The sequence below is a fragment of the Protopterus annectens genome, chromosome 7.part1 (assembly GCF_019279795.1).
Source record: "Protopterus annectens isolate FY-2018-M chromosome 7.part1, PAN1.0, whole genome shotgun sequence".
NCBI lineage: Eukaryota > Metazoa > Chordata > Ceratodontiformes > Protopteridae > Protopterus > Protopterus annectens.
In genome coordinates, this window is record NC_056740.1 from 417,677,483 (window position 1) to 417,697,083 (window position 19,601).

The following is a 19,601-nucleotide window of genomic DNA, read 5'->3' on the forward strand; positions in this document are numbered from 1 at the left end:
TCAATGGCCATCAGTGCCTGAAATTCGGAAACCCTTCTGGCTGAGGTGATAGCTAGGAGAAAAGCAGTCTTCCAAGAGAGGTATCTTAGTTGTGCTGAAGCAGCAGGTACGATGGGTGGTAAAGTTAGTTTTTCCAAAACATAATTGAGGTCCCAGGCTGGAGAGGGTGGCATTCTGGGAGGTCTGATATTAGAAGCCCCTCTGAGGAATTGTTTAATCAAAGGATGGGAGAACAGGGGCTGTTCTGTATCAAAATGAGCTGAAATGGTTGAGGCATGGATTTTAACAAAGGAGAAGGAGAAGCCACTATTAAGCAGCTCCGCTAGGTAATCCGGGATAAGAGGGATGGAAGGTTGTGAGGTATTCCCCCTCTGGACTGCCTCCAGAAGCAGAATCCTTTCCATTTTCCTGCGTAAGATTTTCTGGTGCTGGGCCTTCTGGCTTCTGTGATAATGTCTAGGACCTGTTTGCTTAACAAGGGCCTCTTGCTTGCCTTTAGAGTATTAGCCATGCTGACAGTTTGGGAGTCTGCAAGTCTGGGTGCAGCATCCCCCCCCCCCCAACAGAGTTAAGAGGCCTGAGATCAGGGGAAGCTGCCTTGGCGGCAGGTTGTACAGTAAGGGGTACCAATGTTGTCTGGGCCAATCTGGAGCAATGAGGATGGCCTTTGGTCTCTACTCCCCTATTTTGATCAGTACCTTGGGAATAAGAGGCAGAGGAGGGAAGGCGTACACAAAGAGGGTGTTCCAGGGGAAGGTCAAGGCATCCACCCTTCCACGCTAGGTGGTGATACTACCTGGTACAGAATTTTTTCAGCTGATGGTTGAGATGCGAAGCAGAGAGATCCACCTCGGGAGTCCCCCACTCCTGAGTGATTTGTAAAAAGATTTTTTCTGTGGAGCTGCCATTCATGGAGGTCCAGTAAGTTTCTGCTTAAGTGGTCTTCTAGAGTGGTGTTGATCCCTGGTAGGTATTGGGCTATCAGGTGTAGTCCCATGGAAGAGGCCGTCACAGCCAGAGGTTCATGGCTAGCCTGCACAGAGGGCAAGATTAGGTCACTCCCCATATGTTGATGTACCACCTTACTGTGGTGTTGTCTGTTTTGATACGGAGAACCCCTGACTTGAGATGGGGTTTGAAAGATGTCAGTGTCTTTCGTACTGCCATCATTTTCTTCTGGTTGATGTATAAGGGAAGGTGCTGGGCATCCCAAAGACCTTGGGTGCACCTGCCTTCTAGGTGAGCACCCCAAGCTATGTCTGGGAAGTCGGTGGTAATGGTCTGCCCAGTTGGGCGGAGGGTGAAGGAAAGACCCTTGTTCTGGGCAGAGGCCCCTGCCCACCAGAGAAACTCGACCCTTATACAGGGGATCAGAGGTAGAGAGGTCTCTAGAGGTTGAGAGTGCTGACACCAAAGATTCTTTAGGTACCACTGAAATTTTTTCATGTGAAGCCTGGCCAGAGGAATTAGAAGGATGCAAAATGCATGTACCCCCCCCCCCCAAAGGCTTGCAGGAACTCCCTAGCAGTGAGGTGACTTCTGGAAGCCAGCTGGGTAAACCCGAGAGGCAGGAAGCTCTGCTCTTCTGGGGATAGGAAGGCCATTTGGGATGCTGTATTCAGCAGTGCTCCCAAGAAAATGATCTTCCTGGAGGGGGGTTTGCCTTGATTTCTTTTCGTTGATGGTGTACCCTAAAGAGGAGGTCCTTGAGGAGCTTTTCTTTGCAATCAGCCTGAATGAGGCAGTCGTCCAGATAAGGGTAAATCTGTATATTTCTCTGTCTGCAGAATGCTATGGCCGGGGACAAACATTTGGTGAATATGATGGGAGCAGTAGAAAAACCAAAGGGTAGTGCAGAGAACTGAAAGTGTCGTGAGCCTGCTCTGAAGCAAAGGAATTTCCTCAGGATTCCGTTATGGGGATGGGGAAGTAGGCATCTTTTAGATCTACGGTAACTAACTAGGCATTTTTTGTCAGCATAGGCAGCAGCTGCTGCAAAGTTAGCATTTTGAATTTGGGGACCACCAGGAATGTGTTCAGAATGGATAAATCCAGGATGCAGCGCCAAGCGCCCTCTTTTCTGGGAACAAGGAAGAGTCTGGAATAAAAGCCTTTGCCTCTTTGATCTGAGGGGACAGGTTCTACTATCCCTTGGGATACGAGAGTTTGGACTTGTTTCAATGCTTCTGCCCACTGACTTAGAGGCAAGTCTGGGTACCCTCTTGGAATTGGGAGTTCGTTGAAGGAGAATTTGTATCCCTAAAAAAAAATATCTTTAAGACCCCATTGGCTCTTTGTTACAGAAAGCCAATTTTCTTTGCAGAGGGAAAGCCTTTCTCCTAGTTTCTGGTGAGTGAAAAGAGGGCAGAGGGGCAAGAGGGAGTCATTGAGAGTTTTTGCCATAGAGGGATGACTTAGAACTCCCTGCCTTTGAAGTGGAAGTGGTCTACTGTTTGGTTCTCTGCTGTCCCTGGGATAGGAGTCTGGGTGGTCTGTCCCTGCGCAGCTTACCTTGCCCCTGTCTGCTAGGTGCAGGAAAGGACCAGTGTTTTGAGAGAAAATTCCTGCTGAACCTAGGAGGTTGTACCTGATGGAAATCTTTTGCTGTTTGCACAGATTTCGCGTTGTCTTCCATCTTTTTAAGCACCTCTTCTGCTTTTTCTCCAGACAAGCGGTCCTTATCCAAGGGTGCATCAATTAATTTACACTTGACATGATCAGGGAGAGGTTGTTCCTTCAACCATGCATGTCTCCTAATGACAGATCATGACCCTGCTGCCCTGTTTGAGGCTACTAGGGCGTCATATCCACAGTGTAATGAGTGTTTAGCCACTTGACAAGTAAAGTGCAGTAAATCTGCTAACTCTTTCGAATTGGCACAGTCAGGAAAGGTTTAAATCTTTTGTTTTAATAGTTCCAAAGTGTGTTGTTGATATTTTAACATGTGGAATGGACAGTTGAGTGCTCTGACAGCCAAGGATGCAGAAGTGTATACTTTTTTATCCCATTCATCCAGAGCTCTGGAGTCCTTGTCAGAAGGAATAGGATTCTTTGCAGAACTATCCTTAGCTCCTTTTGGCCCCTGTGTAATGACCCTCAGGTCTGTAGCAGGATTTCTGTGCAGGTATTTGTGAGAATCCGGTACTCTAATACCTGTCAGGTTTTCTGGGAGCAGGTAGGAGGGTGTCAGGAGTTAAGCTGGATTCATGAAAGATATCAACCACCTCTAAGATTGAGGGGATGGCCAAGGGTCTGTGCTGGGGCAGGTCTAGAAACTCTTAGTCTTTTCTTAGATGGAGGGAAGTCCTGGGATTCCCAGTGGAAATCCTCCCTGAGGGTGTGAAGGGTTTCCCCAAAGGAAAGATCTTCTAGTCAGGAGGGAGAAGGAATGGATTCCTCTGCATCTGAATCCTCATAAGCAATCAGAGGTTGTTGTTCCGCTTCAAAATCTGAATAATCAGACTCCTCAGAATCCTGTTCTGTCAGTATTTCAGGAGAAAGGTCTTTCTTCCTTTTAGAAGGTGTGGTCTGACTACCCCTGATAAGGGTGAAAAGATCCTCCGCCATTTTAAGCATTTGAGCTCGGGGTGGTGAAGTAGGAGTAATATGGTGGCTAGCAGTAGTTTTCCAAGGAGTGGCCTTGCCTCTAGGCTTAAGAGTATCCATCGGTCTGACAGAAATGGTAGTCGGAGAAGTCGGCAGTTTTTGTCTAGATTCGGTAATGTGAAAAACCTCCTCAGAAGCCGGTGCCTGCGTCGTGGCTCTGGACCCAACCAAAGGCTCAGAAGACGAAGAAGATTTTTGTGGCATACTAGACTCCAAAAGGGTCTCAGTAGAGGCCTGTGAAGGTATCGAACAGGGCATCAGGGGCTGCGAAGGCACCTCACTGAATTCTGGAGAACTGATGGCCTGCTTAGAGGTAGAGTTGTCAGAAAGCTTAGCCTTGCATGTTCTATCTCTATCTTTATCCTTACCTTTTTTCAGAATGTCTACGGATTGTTGGCTGACTGACGCCATTTTGGAATGTGAAGACGGAAGACAAAAATACCTGGCTACAATAAGAGCTCTACGATGAATGGTTCTTGTGTTAAAGAGGGCACAGAACCAGCAAAGGGGGACATCGTGGTCTGGGCCTAAACAAGTGACACAGTATGAATGGAAGTTTTGGTGTGATACTTGCTTTCCACAGGCAAGACAATTAACTTTTTCGGACATCGATTAGTGCAAGAAAAAAGGATCCCCAAAGGGGTAGTTGGCTTTAGATGTTTTAAGCTGTAATTCAAACTCTGGTAGCAACAACCAGCACACTTGCGAACTGCTTCTGCTACAGGCTCCACGGCAAGAAAGACTGATGTAATGGCGTCGGCTGCCAGCTTTTATAGCACTGACGAGCTGACATCAGGCATCAAGCGACAGCAGACGACACAGAAAAACACTGACTCTGGTATTTGGGCCGGCCGAGGGCTACCACAGCAGGGATAACCCACAGGTGATAAGTGAAACATCACGAACATCAGTACAGTCAGACAGCACCTGGTTGATCAAGAAAAGGAGGCTTCTGAACAAGAGGAGGTTGGGTAGCCTTAGCAGAGGTTAGCCCTTCTACCACCCTTTTTACCTCTGGTGGGAGGGCGAGACTGTCTACAAACAAACCCAGGTTTATTAGGATAATTCCACTGAAACTTGGGCACAGGGGAAACAAAAATACGCTTCAACTTCTGTAAGGCCTTGCCTTTTTCTTGCAGGAACTTAAACAACTCCAACAGCAGCAACAAACAAATGCTTATAATCCAGAGAAGCACCTATCAGTTTGGCCTTGATATCATCAGGCAATGGCTGACGTCTGAGCCAGGAATACCTCCTCAAAAACAAATCAAAAAGCAGCAGCCCTAGATGAAGCATCAGCTACATCATAGCTGTATTTAATAGCATGGCAAGGTACTTAGATAGACATCCCAAGCAAAGTAAGGGCAGAGGGCTTCCCCTCAGAATCAGGGAGATCAGAAATAGCCTGACAGGCTTGGGAAAGAACAGCGAAAACTTGCAGTCATGTGTGTCTGACAGTTAACAGATGTAAATACCAGGATAGCAGAAGTATACACTTCTTACCCAGTCTCTCCATGGTTCAGCTATTCTTATCAGATGGCAGCAATTTAGTGGACGGCTTATCAGAAACCACAGAGGGGTCAGAAGAGGGACAGTTATAAAGAAACTTGCAAGCGTCAGGCATTTTATACAGCCTATCAGTTTTTTTGGGAGCAAGGGACTGAGAGTCAGGAGCCTGAGAAGCAGTGGAAAAGGCATCCAAGCATGGTTGCAAGAACCAAAGGAACAGAAGAAGGTCTAGGCGACTCCATTTGTAGAAGCTCACAGCACCTCTTCTGATCATCAGACACCTGAGCACAATCCCATTTGAAAAATTCCATCATTCTGGAAACAGTATGACCAAATGAAATCTCCTCAGAGAGAGTCAGGACTGAGACTCTTCTTCAGAACCATAGTCAAGTGGCGAAGGAATCTGGGAGGAATAAGTCAGGAACTCCATCAGAATTAGCAATATCCTCCTCAGAAGAATCCTGATTCCTGGATCTGTTAAAAGGGGGTAGAAGACCAGGGGGGAGCAAGAATAGAAACACCCTGTGCAGGCCAGAGAGCCGTAAGGGCATTAGACAAGTCTTGAGGGAAGTTTTGCCCTTCACACTGAGGATCTTTTGGAGCAGGTAAAATATGTTCAGTTTTTTGCTTCTTTTAGAGTGGGATGTCAGCCTTGAAAAGTTTTGGAGTCTCTGATGCCTGATGGCACCCAATAATTGTAGTCGGAATCTCTTTCCTCATAAAAATTTGAGGAACACCCCTAGGCTCTTCAGTAATAACCAGCCATGGTTCCCCCTGTACATCTGAGGAGGATGCCTGCAAAGCCACCATGGATGTGCATGGCACCACATCCGTGCCGGCCTCCAAAATGGTCGAGGCAGAAGAATCCAAGAAAGAAAGCAGATGAACCTCTAGGCTTCCACCAGCCTCAAGAGAGATGTCGAGTGGAGGCTGTACAGCCAAAGAAATTAGACCTTACTTTCTCATCCTTTGCAGATGGCTGGCCCTTGGACCAGGAAGATTCTTCCATGGTATCTTTAGCCAACAATTTAAGTTGTTGGGTCTCAAGGTAAATCACAAGGAAGAAAGCAGACTCCGCAATATCTTAGAAACAAAGGACTGACAAATCTTGCAAGACATATGGTCGTGGGAAGCGCCTAAACAGAACAAACACTGCTCGTAATTATCTTTATGGGGAATCTGTCTCCTGCACTGGCATTTCTCCTTGCTGGATGACAAAGCCCAATAACCATAAACAAGGCAAATGGAAGACAAAACCAAAAACCTCAATGGGGCACTTATCTGAAAGCGGTAGAAACCAGCAGATAAATGAGCATTCAGACAGACAATCGAAGATGGCATTCGGACTGGCGGCAATGATGTTCTGAGGATGGTACGTCCAGACATCACCTTTATGCCTTGCATCATGCATGGGGAGCATACATGTGACATATGGCATACCCTTTACAACCAAAAGGCTTTGGTATACTAGCCATTCATTGGGCTGCCCTTGGCAGGGGATCCCTACTGGAAAGAATACTGCATCAGTGATATGGAAAAACATCTAATATTTCAAAATGGTTGAGGGTGTTACCTGTACTGCATTAAAATGTAGTATATAGCATTAGGTGTTTTTGTTCTCGCTCATCATGGTATACTTGACAGGTATCAAGGCAGATTAAAATGAGCATTCATGAATAATTGGGGGATAATTAGTTCTTTAGCAGCTCATGCTTGGGAAGGACATGTACATAACAGGGGCTCATTATTCTTCGCAATAAATGGATAGCTGATATTACTACTTGAACTACTTGCATTAATTCTTTTTTACTGGATTTGCGGTCTTCTGTGGTATTAAATGGTAGCCGTTTTAATTTTGTAGAGTGTTCTGTGTCACCGACATACCCAGTCCTTAGGGAAAAGGAAATGTTTCACAAAAGTAAAGCACCCCAGGACACGGAAGCTGAATTCCAAACTCTCTATTCCACAGGTTAAGTGCTTTCATCCAACCTCTGTTGGACTTCTTCAGAACAACTAATAATAAAAAACGCAACACTTTTATACAAACATAATTGAATAATTAAAGTTTTGACCAATACATGAATCAATGAATTAACCCATTTCTAAATCCCCCATGAATGCATATTAAAAATCTAACAGTAAATACAAACTCTATAAAAACAAAATAAAATATTGTAAAATGTTGGCACAAATAGGTTGCGTGTACATTAACCTAAAATGTATTTTAATTTTAATATTGCTGCTATACTAACACTATCATTGATGCCCGGAAAGCTGGTGGCATCCAACCTCAATTGCCACCTCAGTTCATATATGTCTAAATCTAAATCCAAAACCCTACCCTGCCTGTCCTTTAACACTTGCGGTAGGACCATAAATGTACATTTTTGGCACGTAGTTTTCAAAATATGTCTCGCCAGAGCATTAGTAGTCCTCCTGTGTTTAATGCCAACAATATGCCCCCTAATTCTATCCTTAAAATGCCTGCTAGTCTTGCCGGCATAGAAGGCTGAACAATGTTCACATTTGGACATATAGACTAAATTTTTGTTATTAATTTAAAATGCCCATAAAAATGAAAAGTTTTTTCCATTAATACAAATATTTTCACTAATCTCAAGAATGTGCACACATACATCTGCCACACTTGAAATTACCAAGGGCTCTACTACACTGATTGAAATCATTACAAGCCCCCATTTCCAAAATCTCCTTAAAGGATCTGTCCCTTCTATATACAACCCTAGGGGGTCCTCGCCCATCTTGTCCATAAGGGAACTGTCGGCATGTAACAACCTCCAATTCTTTTGGATATGAGTCACCCAATTGGGCATCCTGATCAAAGGTGGTAATGAACAATAATCCACTCCCCATTTTCCTTCTCAAATCTAAATTACAATTTCTTGGCATAATAGAACTATTTGCAGTATTAGGATCTACAGCACCTCTGAGTATAGGCCTATAAACACCCCCGGCTCTTTTGGATCTCACTTCCCCTGCCAAAATCCCACAAAGAGCTCCAGGGTAGCCTCTTTTAATAAATAACTCGGTCATGAACTTAAGCTCCAACAGAAAATCCTGGTCCCCCGCAACCATTCTGGCAGCCCTTACAAATTGTCCTTTGACAATAGACTTTTTCTGATGGTAAGGATGCCAACTACAAAATTCTAAATAAGAACTGGAAAATGTGGATTTTCTATAAATAATTGACCTCAGGGTGTTATTACTGCTGTCTATAGTTAAACTAACATCCAAATATGACACACTAACCTTACTATACACATGGGTAAACCTGAAAAACACAACAGTTTGATATATCGAAGAAAGTTTTTCAATATCTCTACCTGTCTATCTCACACAATAAAAATGTCATCTAAAAATCTCATGTAATGTTTTATACATGCCCAAAATTCACTAGAAAAAATGAATTCCTGCTCCCAGTGAGACATGACAAAATTGGCGTAAATGGAGGCACAAGCCCACCCCCATAGCCACACCAGTCACTTGCTTGTAATATTGTCCCACAAAGTGACAAAAATTCAAAAAATTATTAGTTAACACTGCATCCATCAATGTGGAAAAAACATTAATTTCATCCTGATCAAAATATTAGTTTTACCTAGTTGCACTCCCAGCCATTCTAAACCAACACCATGGGGTATCACTGAAAACAGGTTACATACATCGATAGTAACCATAAAAGTATTTTCAGTGATGGTCACTCCATTTAAATGATCTAAAAATTGCCAGGAATCCTTGGTGATATACGAAAACGTTCTCATCCCCTTTTGCAAATGATGGTCCAGGTACTTACTTAAAAAAACAAGTCTTGGCTCTCTTACCATCCACAATGGGCCTGAACTACAAAGGGTCAAAGCCCTTGTGGATTTTAGGGATACCAAAAATGTTCAGTATTACTGGGTAATCATTTCTTAAATATTGATAATTTTTCATTAATTTGCCCTTGATATAACATGGCCTCTATTAAAAGGTCCAATTTCTTATAGGCTATATGAATTTCATTAAGATTACTTTCACTATAAGTACCTTCAGTCAACAGGGCTGTCATCTTATCAGAATAATCACATTTATCAAGAATTACAGCCCCACCACCCTTGTCCGCCTTCATTATCTGGACGCTGGTATCCCTGGCCAATTCCAATAATGGAACTTTTTCATTTGGGGACAAATTATTGTAGGACTTAAAAGGTCGCTGACTATAACCATCTCTTATATCTGTTTCACATACTCTCTCATACGTCCCTATACTACTGTTCAAGGGGGGATTAAAATAACTCGGTCTTTATAACACATTACTTTGTTCCACACAACTTCCCCCATTAAACCATACTTTCAAATTCATTTTACGTGTGAAAAGTTTTAAATCTATTAAAATATTAGACAGGTCCCCACGCCTACATGGCACAAAAGTAAACCTCTTAGATAATAAGTCAGCATGTACTATACTAAAAAATTTTTTAGAATAATTATAAACCTTATAATCACCAGCCGAGTTCACAATAATGGTCGGGCCACTGTTACCACATATGTTGTTAGATTCAGCTACAACATTATATAAAATATCAAAATCAATTTGTTCATTGACACAAAGATTCTGTGTTCTTCCAACTGTTGTCACTGCCCAGACTGTCCAGCAAAAATAGCCCACTCTCCATTGGGGGCTCAACAAAAACTTGCCCACTATCTCTTAAACCATGAGGTGTATAAATGCTAAAACTGTTACAAAACACTAGTCTCACTGCATTCAGAGTCACTTCCGAAAGCAACATTAATCAATTGGTTCAAACCAACTTGCCCATTATCCACATTAACTCGCCCATTGTCATTCGACTCATACGGTGAACAGATAATCCGACTGCTGCCAAAATGTACATCTTTGCAATCAAAGGAACTTGTAGGGCTAGCATCAACCAATTGCCCCAAACCAGTTTGCCCATTATCAATAAGTCCGTCGTTTAAGTCAAACTTTAAACAAGTACTCATACAAGTACCAAAACATGCCGCATTACGCTCAGAATCACATTTAAAAGTGGCATCCATCAATCGACCCAAACCCTTTTGTTCCATGTTTTTGAAACTGTTACCGTTTACCCTGTCATTACCAACATCAAAAACATTTGAACCCATACCTTCACATTCCAAAACTCACTCTGAACTGATCCGTTCACTATCCTTTGAATCGTTTATAGTCTCAGATATAGCTTGACCACACCGACTTGCTTCATGAGAGGAAAAAACAGCTACTGTGATGTATGGGTTTGGGGATACATTGTTAACCATGTAGACACTTACTTGACTGAGCCACCCCCTAAAAGGGTCCTCTAGTGTTGGTTCTGAAAATACCTCTGGCCGTTCTGGTTCTTCGGCCTTGCCCTCTTGCTCCTTGTACTTCGAATCAATATTTCCACCTGGTATAGACCTCTCTTCTCTGTTTTTTATTCGCTCTGATCTTCTCGGTCCTTCCTCTACAGGGAACGCCAACTGACCCGCCTGAAAAACCCTCGGTTGAGGCGTCACTTCCTGGCCATCGCCGGGCTCCTGATTGGTTGAGAAGTCTTGGTTACTACGGTTACCAATGGATAAGGGGTATACCTTATTTTTGGTATATTCCAATGTGTCCCGTTTTAGCTAATCAATCTTTCTTTGAAAGATGTTATTACAACTAGTGTCTATACCAGCTAAGATGTTACAAAAATCTTTCTGGTAATGATCAGACAATAAGTCTTTAGTAATTATCTCATTCTCCTTCTCTAATTCACCCAAAAGTTGGTCAATTTTGTGGCTATTGTATCTAATCATTATTTTTAATAGCTCCATACCAGTCTGATCAAAAAGCCGGTGAACTTCATGAAGCATCTCACCATTTTATTCAATGCCATTGGGGTACTTCCAACATCGGAGACCCCTTGGTACTTGCCCCAGCTCAATATTTCTTTCCAAATATCCATTCTCAATCTGCAATTTTTTTCAAACTAAACAGCCTCTTTTCGAAAGACTTGATTCTATCCATTAGGGATGCTGTACAACAGCCTGGTGATTGACTCCACCACTTGAGTTCATCCGAAAATCATATTTGCTGTTTCTCCAGTCTCCTGCTCCATTAGCTGTTAAAGACACATTATGCACCGGACCATTACTGGAACCGTTGTGACCGTTATTAATTAAACCACTCGGTGTGCTGTCAGTCTGCGGCTTGAAATGAGTGGTTAAATTGGTTTGGAAAAGCTGTGTAGACTGAGTTAAAGGTATGCCCAGACTTCCAAATGAATTGCTACCTCTTTCATTTTGTTTTGAAGTCAAAGTCTTAATCTGGGCAGTGTGTTCCGCTAGTTGCTGATTTATTTGATTGAGTATCTCCACGATCTCGTTGTTGGAACTCAGTCTCCATTGTCCAGGAAGCCTCTCCACATACCAAACTTAGTAACCCAAAATTGTCAACACTTCACAAAAGTAAAGCACCCCAGGACACAGAAGCTAAATTCCAAACATTTTATTCCACAGGTTAAGCGCTTTCATCCAACCTCTGTTGGACTTCTTCAGAACAATTAATAAAAAAAACTCTACCCTTTTATACACACCTTAACACACATACAATTGAATAACTGAACAATTAAAAAACTTATTGACCAATACATGAATCAATTAATTAACCCATTTCTAAATCCCCCATGAATGCATACTAAAATTCTAACAGTAAATGTTGTTTGTCTTTCGGCTTTTTCCCGGTAAGGGGTCGCCACAGCAGAACTCTGGTCCGCTAATGATTGGCAGTAGATTTTTACGAAATGTTAAGGTGCCAGCTCGATGCCCAACCTTCAACAAAGGCACGCCCATTTACGCACGCCTGTCTTTCGAATGCTACCCAACCGCGGGGATGACATGCAGACTCCACACAGAAGGCACTCCCAAGCCATGCCGAGAATCGAACAGGAGAACCTCTTCCTGTGAGGTAACAACGCTACCGCCGTACCACCGCGGCATAAGAAAATTCTAACAGTACATACAAACTAAAATAAAATATTGTAAAATGTTGGCACAATTAGGTTGTGTGTACATTAACCTAAAATGTATTTTAATTTTAATATTGCTGCTATGCTAACACTATCATTGATGCCAGGAAAGGTGGTGGCATCCAACCTCAAGCGTCACCTCAGTTCACATATATCTAAATCTAAATCCAAAACCCTACCCTGCCTGTCCTTTAACACTTGCGGTAGGACCATAAATGTACATTTTTGGCATGTATTTTCCAATATATGTCTCGCCAGAGCATTAGTAGTCCTCCTGTTTTTAATGTCAACAATATGCTCGCTAATTCTATCCTTAAAATGCCTGCTAGTCTTGCCGACATAGAAGGCTGAACAATGTTCACATTTGAACATATAGACTAAATTTTTTGCTTTTTGTTTTTATACAGTTTGTATTTACTGTTAGATTTTTAATATGCATTCATGGGGGATTTAGAAATGGGTTAATTCATTGATTCACGTATTGGTCAGTAAGTCTTAATTGTTCAATTATTCAATTATATGTGTGTTAAGGTGTGCACAAAAGGGGTGAGTTTTTTTTTATTATTACTTGTTCTGAAGAAGTCCAACAGAGGTTGGATGAAAGCGCTTAACCTGTGGAATGCAGAGTTTGGAATTCAGCTTCCGTGTCCTGGGGTGCTTTACTTTTGTGAAGTGTTGACACTTTTGGGTTACTAAGTGTGGTGTGTGGAAAGAAAATGTTACCAGCCCTCTTCAAGCTGAAGATCACCAAATCATGGTTCTGCCATGTAGTCTGGACACCAACCAGACTATATGGTGAGCTCGGCAAACCACCCAAAACAAAGTCTCGGGGGCGTAAAAGGCCTATTGCAGGGTTTGCAAAGTTGAGGAAGAGATTTTTGGAGTTGATCCCACATTTAAATGGATCCAATGGAAAATCTCTCCAAACCTGGTATTAACTGGTAGAGATGGGGAAACTAGCCATCTCACTTTTATCCAAGTCCACAGTGGGAGACTTGAAGTGCAAGTCGATTTACTTCCTCTTGCATGTGGCCTTCCTTTTTGATCTCAGAAAGGAAGGTCCCAAGGAGGAGGAGGAGGACAGAGTTTGTGTGAACAAAATCACTGCACCTGTCAAAGTCCCTGGAGATTACAGTCACGTGTAGTCCTGTGACTAACAGCAGCAAAACTACTAACTGTAGCAAGTACAGCAATGATTATATTGCTGGTACTCTGATTCTCTGCAACATGATCTGCACTAACTCGCTAAACCCATGGGGACTGACGCTATGCCCAAATGGGATCACACTTCAAATAAAACTAAATGACCCCAGTTCAGATGCCAATGGCCTAGCCTTGACCACAGAAGACCAATGACCCATTCAGCACTGGGGTGGTATTAAGAACATTGTTGCTGAAGGCCAAAAAGTCAACATTTGGAATGGACTAGTCATGGATAAGGGAATCCAGATGGACTTTAACCTCAAGATGCTGACCGCAGTCCCTGACACTTAAGGATCCCCCAAAGCAGAAAGTATAAACATCTGGAAGTCTAGCATCAACCACTGATGTCAGAGTTCAGGTCAAGGTCTGCGAGACTCAAGTCAAAGATGCAGTTAATGCCAACAGGCCCCTACCAATGTCAACAAAATGCAGGTCAGTCAGTCAGTAGTCTCACTTCAACCAAAGCCTGACTGTGGCCCAGTGAAGAGAAATTAAAGTTATGTACTCACCATAATTACATGTTTGTGTTGTCTATTTCTATTCTTCCTCAACAATTGGGAATTGGCTCAGACTATGGATCAAAGTCGGCTGCATACACTAGAGACTTGGATCATACTCAAGCTCCTCCCTCTACCCATAATGCCCCAGTCAACTAGTTGTACCTCAGATCGAATTTGCTGCCTTAAAAGATGTAAATATTTAGCCATAAAAAAGAAGAGACACGAACCTGGAACAAACGGTTCCACAATATCCTCAAGACCACGCCAGATGATGAAAGGAAGGAGTAAGGAGGATGGGGAGTTGAGAAAGAATGAAAATGAACATTATAGATGCATAGTTATGGTAAGTACATAACTTTAATATCTGATGTTGCCCTTTTCATTCATTCCTCAACAACTGAGACAGAGTCCCCAGCAATGTGAACCTTTGGTGGCCCTCACAGAAGGATATTCCGGACTACTGCAGAATCAAAAGCAGCTCTTCTCCCTTCTGGATGCCAAATCTAGTTTGCAATGAGCTATAAAAGGTGTGATGGTTAGACCAGGTAGCTGCTGCACAAATGTCACCAATGGAAATTCTAGACCAAAAGGTGGCAGAGGTAGCCGTGGAGCTAGTAGAGTGTGTTTTAGGAGGCTTTGGTAAGGAGAGACCTCGCTGAGTGTATATATATATATATATATATATATATATATATATGTATATATATATGTATATATATATATATATATATATATATATATATATATATATATATATCTAAAAAGGACATGCAATCAGAAATCCATTTGGCCAGGGCAGTTTTGGAAAAGTACAGTTGTGTACACTTACCATAAATGTAGATGTTCGAGTGTATTCACTGTTGCAGTCATCACATTCAGGTTATCTGCTTGCAGGTAGCCCTCAGCCGGCCTGAATACCAGAGTCTTCGGATTTCTGTGTCGGATGCTGTCTCTTCTTCCATGACGTCAGGTTGTCAGGGGTATAAAACATGCAGCCGACGCCATTACATCAGTTTTTCTTTCCCCAGATGTCAGGTGCCCCCACAATAGGAAGCAATTATATGGTATGGTACACCCCCATCAAAAGGCACACACACCAGAAAAAAAAAATATACCAAACAAGAAGGAAAGGTAGAGCCAAGAGAAGTCAGGGGGCTGGAGGGAGGGTAACCAGGACTGCAACAGTGAATACACTCGAACATCTACATTTATGGTAAGTGTACAAATCTGTACTATGTTCTTCATGTTTCACTGTTGCAGTCATCACATTTGGGTTGATTCCCAAAGGTAAGGAAGGGAGGAGGAAGTTAAAGAGCATTAGGGCCAGCGAATAAGCCCTGCAAGACTGCAGTGGCAAATCCAGCTCTGGATTTAGAAACGATAGGCATGTGGTAATGCTTGGTGAAGGTATGTACAGAGCTCCAGGTAGCAGCTTCTAGGATGTCCCTGGTAGGGACTCCTCTGAGAAAAGCCGCAGAGGTAGATGCAGCCCTGGTGGAATGTGATCTCATCCCCTGTGGGGTAGGTTTTCCATGGTGCTTGCTGCAGAAATGAATGCAATGGGCTATCCATTTGGAAAGGGTTTGCTTTGAAATGGCCTTCCCCTCTGCCCCTGCAGCAAAGCCAACTAGCAGTTGTTCAGATTTTCTGAGAGGCTTAGTCTGGTCATCATAAAATCTAAGCTGTCTGTGCACGTCCAGAGAGTTCAGTATTCACTCCCATTTGTTTTGTGGATTAGGGGAAAAAGTACGCAAATGAATAGACTGATTTAGGGCCACACTAGACACCACCTTGGGCATAAAGGAAGGATTAGTCCTGATGGAAACCCTGTCCGCATGGAAGATAATAAAGGGTTCCACTGCCATGAGAGTCTGTAATTCAAACACTCTTCTTGCTGAAGTGATGGCTAGAAGGAAGGCTGTTTTCCAAGAAAGGAATTTCAACTCTGCTGTTGCAGTTGGCTCAAAGAGTGGGAAGAGTGAGCTTTTCCAATACAAAGTTAAGGTACCAGGCTGGAGTGGGAGCTCTCCTGGTGGGGGGGTGTCTTAAATTTTTGGCCCCTCTAAGGAATTGTTTTAGCAAGGGGTGAGAGAAGAGGAGTGGCTCAGTATTATAATGTGCTGAAATGGCAGAGACATGAATTTTAATTGATGAGAAGGATAGGCACTGGTGTAGCATTTATGTTAAGTACTGTAGAATACAAGGTAAGCTGGGCACCATTGTGCCCATCCCCTGAGCCTGGCTCCAGGAACAGTATCTTTTCCACTTTTCAGCATATGATTTTCTAGTACTAGGCGTCCTGGTCTCCAGAATGACATACAGCACCTGTTTACTGAGGGATGCTAAAGGAGAGCTCAAGGAATTAGCCAGGCTGCAAGGTTCAGGGTTTGAAGCTGAGGGTGCAGAATCTGGCCAGCCTGCTATGACAGCAGGGAAGGGGTCTGAGGCAGGTGCCATGGTTGCAGCAGTGTCATACTGCACAAGAGGGGGTACCAGTGCTGGCGTGGCCAGTCTTGTGCAATCAGTATTGTCCTTGGTTTGTCCTATTTGATCTTTAGTAGAACCTTCGAGAGGAGAAGCAGAGGGGGAAAGGCATAAACAGAGAGGCTTTCCCAGGTAAAGGACAGGGCATCCACTTTCCAAGCTTAACTGTGGGGAGTTCTTGTGCAGAATTTGTTCAATTGGTAGTTCTGAGGGGAGGCAATGAGGTCTACCTCTGAAGTCCCCCATTTGTTCCTCAAGAGGTTGAATATTTTGGGTTCTAGTTTCCATTCGTGTGGGACCATGAGATTTCTGCTTAACTCGTCTGCCAGTGAATTTAGTTTGCCTGGCAGGAATTGAGCTTGTAGGTGTACTTGGTAGCTCAAGGCTGTGTTCCACAGAGACATGGCTAGTCTGCAGAGAGGGTAAGAGTGGGTTCCCCCCTGCTTGTTTATGTACCACATAACTGTGGTGTTGTCTGTCTTTATCAATAGTTGTCCTGGAAGAATACGGTCTTTGAAGGCAGTCAAAGCATTCTGTACAGCTACCATTTCTTTTTCATTGATAAGCAGATGCAGCTGTCTCGGGTTCCATTTGTCCTGAATGCACTGCCCTGCCATGTGAGCCCCCATGCATAGTCTAATGCATCTGTTAGGGTTTGGGCGGCAGGGGGTAGAGTGAAAGGGAGTCCCTTGTTGTGATAGCAGGCCTCTGCCCACCAAAGGAACTCTGTCTTCATACAAGGAATGATAGAAATCATTGTTTCCAGGTCCTGAGAATGTTGACACCATAGGCTTTTTAGATACCACTGGAGTTTCCTCATATGCAGTCTTGAATATGGAATTAGCAGAATGCAAGAGGCCATGAACCCCAGGTCTTGCTGTATTTTCCTTACAGATGGCTGGGGTTTTGTGGCCAATAGTTTGAAATAGGTTGTCAAATAGACTTGCTTCTCCAAAGTGAGGAATGCCATCTGGGAAGTTGTGTTCAAGCTTGCGCCCAGGAATACAATCTGTCGGCAGGGTACTAGGTGAGATTTCTTTTCGTTGATGGTGTACACCAGTGAGGTTAGGAGTTTCTTTACGAATGCCAGGTGTTGTAATAGCAAGTCCTGGCTTTCTGCCTGAATCAGACAATCGTCCAAGTATGGGTAAATTTGAATATTTCTCGGCCTGCAAAATGTAATGGCTGGAGCTAGAAACTTTGTGGATACCCTGGGCGCAGTAGATAAGCCAAAGGGAAGTGCAGAGAACTGATAGTGCATGGAGCCTGCCCTGAAGCATAGGTATTTCCTGCAAGATTCCCTTATTGGGCTGTGCAGGTAAGCTTCCTTTAAGTCTAGGGTTGCCAGCCAGGCATCCTTGGCTAGCATAGGAAGAAGCTGTTGAAGAGTTAGCATTTTGAATTTTGGAACTACCAGAAAGGTGTTGAGAATAGAGTGGTCCAGGATAGGGCGCCAGGAGTTGTTTTTCTGGGTACCAGAAATAGTCTTGAATACAAACCTTGTCCCCTTTATTGTGCTGGGACAGACTGAATAGCCCCGATACTGAGAAGAGAGAGAACCTGCTGTTGGGCCTCTGCCCATTGATTTGGGGGGGTAGGTCTGGCCAACCATTTGGGGTTGGTAGTGTGTGGAAGTGGAATCTGTATCCTTGGGAAACTATGTTCAAAACCCATTAGTCCTGGGTAATGAGCTCCCAGTTTTTTGCATGCAGAGCGAGCTTTCCTCCTAAGGGAGCAGCTAGTTGTGCAGGGCTTGGAAGGGTTAAGGTTAAGTCACTGTGCCATTTTTTCCATAGGGGGCTGGTTTAACACTTCCTGTTTTGGAAGTGGGAGCCCCCGACTGCTTAGGTTTGTGCATAGCCTGAGACTGTAGCCTAGGTGGTCTGCTGTTCCTGGGTTTGGACTGGAAAGGACCAGTTCTTTGAAGGCCAATGCCTACTGAATCTAGGAGGCTGTGCTTGTAGAAAATCTTTAACAGTTTGCATAGATTTAGCTTTTTCCTCCATCCTTTTGAGGACTTCTTCTGCTTTGTTGCCAAAAAGGCAGTCTTGATTTAAGGGAGCATCCAGTAATTTAACTTTAACATGATCTGGCAAGTTTTGTTCCTCAAGCCAAGCATGCCTTCTAAGTACAGACCCAGTGACAGCAGCCCTGCAAGATGCTTCTAAAGCATCAAAACCACATTGTAAAGTATGTTTACCAACTCGTTCTGCAGAATGCATTAAATCTTGGAATTCTTTGTGCTCAGCATAGTCAGGAATCAACATCATTTTCTGTTTAAGCAGTCCCATAACATGCTGCTGATACTTTAACATATGAAACTGGCAATTTAAAGCCCTAATGGCCAAAGTAGCAGAAGTGTATACCTTCTTACCCCATCTGTCTAAGGCTCTAGAATCTCTATCAAAAGGGGTAGGATTTTTGGCAGCAGTAGCTTGAATGCTTTTTGGTCCTTGGGAAATGGTCTCTGGAGCCGCAGAAAGATTCTTGAAGAGGAACTTGTGAGAGTCAGGTACTCTGTTGTAACTGTCAGGTTTTCTGGGAGCTGGAGGTAAAGTGTCTGGGGTAAAGCTAGATTCCAAGAAAGCATCATCTACAATGTCCAGAACAGGAGGGATAGCTAAAGGCCTGTGTTGAGGCATTAGTAGGAATTTCCTAAGTCTCTTTTTGGACTCAAGAGTAATCCTGGCTTTCTCAGCAGAAATGCTCCCTAAGAGTATGCAAGGTTTCACCGAAAGAAAAATCTTCTGCAGGAGAAGCAGAGGGAATGGAATCCTCTGCATCAGAATCCTCATAAGTAGATAAGGGCAAATCCTGGTAATCAGAAGGAGCAGAAATATCAGATTCCTGATCACAAGAATCACAAAAAGAAATTCAGTTCTAGGTCTCTTAGAGGGGGAAGGCTGGCTTCCCCTAATTAAGGTAATAAGGTCTTCAGTCATTCTAAGCATTTGTTTTTGAGGCATATGGGCCTGAGCCTGTAGTTTGGTTATCGGTTTTCTAGGCGTAGTGCGAGTTTTTGGCCTGAGGGATTCGGAACTTCTGGATAGAAATGATGGCATTGGTTTAATATGAATGTTTGTAGGCCTGAATACACCCTCAGAAGCCAGTGCCTGCACAGCGGCTCAGAACCCATCCAAGGTAGAGACATCCGCAGGTTCCATAATCGAAGAAGCATCTTGCGGCATACCGCACTCCGAATGGGTCTCAGTAGAGGCCTGCGAATCTGAAGTAGTGGGTATCAGGGGCTGCGAAAGTGCCTCACTAA

General features: G+C 43.5%; 1 protein-coding gene across 13 annotated transcripts in view; it reads right to left on the reverse strand.

Moving 5' to 3' along the window:
• PBRM1 (polybromo 1) overlaps window positions 1–19,601 on the reverse strand; it is a 2,726,611-nt gene that overhangs the window by 1,518,454 nt on the left and 1,188,556 nt on the right. The window lies entirely within an intron of this gene.